Source organism: Symphalangus syndactylus, chromosome 9, assembly GCF_028878055.3.
Source record: "Symphalangus syndactylus isolate Jambi chromosome 9, NHGRI_mSymSyn1-v2.1_pri, whole genome shotgun sequence".
Lineage (NCBI taxonomy): Eukaryota > Metazoa > Chordata > Mammalia > Primates > Hylobatidae > Symphalangus > Symphalangus syndactylus.
In genome coordinates this window covers 18,978,175-18,979,742 of record NC_072431.2, presented here as the reverse complement: position 1 = coordinate 18,979,742, position 1,568 = coordinate 18,978,175, and positions in this window count along the sequence as shown.

The window sequence follows — 1,568 nt, the reverse complement described above, 5'->3', positions numbered from 1 at the left end:
TTGCATCCTGTTGTTTTCACCTCCTATTTTAAAATTTATTTTTGACACCTAATGTACATATTTATGGGGTGCAATGTGATGTTTTGATACATGTATACATTATAATGATCAAATTAGGGTGATTAGCATATCCATCACCTGAAACACCGTGTTTTTGTGGTGAGAACATTTAAAATCCTCTCGTCTAGCTATTTTGAGGTGCATAATACCTTATTTGTTTTTTTGTTTTTTAAAACAAGATCTTGCTGTATTGCCCAAGCTAGAGTGCAGTGCCGTGATCATGGCTCACTGCAGCCTTGAACTCCAAGTAATCCTCTCGCCTCAGCCTCCTTAGTAGCTGGTACTACAGGTGTACACCATTGTACCCAGCTAATTTTATTATTTTTTTGTAGAGTCGGGGTCTTACTATGTTGCGTGGGCTGGTCTCAGACTCCTGGCTAGCATTAAGCGATCCTTCTGCCTCAGTCTCCCAACATGCTGGGGTTACAGGCATGAGCCACAGTGCCTGGGTCCACAGTACCTTACTGTTGACTGTAGTCACTCTGCTGTGCAATAGGATACCAAATCTTACTCCTTTTTTCTTTTTTTTGAGACAGGTACTTGATCTCACCCAGGCTGGAGTGCAGTGGCAGGCGTGCTCATAGCTCACTGCAACCTCAAATACCTGGGGTTAAGCAGTCCTCCCACCTTAGCCTCCCAAGTAGCCAGGACTACAGACATGCATCACCAGGCCTGGCTAATTTTTTATCTTTTAAAAAATTGACATAGGGGTCTCCCTATGTCACCCAGGCTAGTCTTAAACTCCTGGCCTCAAACAATCCTATCTCAGGCTCCCAAAGTGCTGGGATTACAGGTATAAGTCACTGCACTGGGCCCCTCCTGTCTAATTGTAACTTTTTAGCTGTTCACCACCTTCTCCCCATCCCTTCCACTACCACCTCCAGTCCCTGGTAACCACTGTTCTATTCACTACTTATAGATCAACGTTTTTAGATTTGGCATATAAGTGAAAATGTGGCCGGGCGCGGTGGCTCAAGCCTGTAATCCCAGCACTTTGGGAGGCCGAGGCGGGCGGATCACGAGGTCAGGAGATCGAGACCATCCTGGCTAACACGGTGAAACCCCGTCTCTACTAAAAATACAAAAAATTAGCCGGGCGTGTTGGCGGGCGCCTGTAGTCCCAGCTACTCGGGAGGCTGAGGCAGGAGAATGGCGTGAACCGGGGAGGCGGAGCTTGCAGTGAGCTGAGATTGCGCCACTGCACTCCAGCATGGGGGACAGAGAAAGACTCTGTCTCAAAAAAAAAAAAAAAAAAAGTGGCATTTGTCTTTCTGTATCTGGCTTATTTTCACTTAAGATATTGTCCTCTAGGTTCATTCGTGTTATAAATAACAGGATTTCATTCTTTTTATATGGATTTATATATATGTATATATATCACATTTTCTTTATCCATTCATTCACTTTGAATGCTTAAGTCAGTTATATCTTGGCTATTGTGTATAGTCCTGCAATAAACATGGGATTGCAGATATCTCTTCGACATATGGATTTCACTTCCTTTGAAT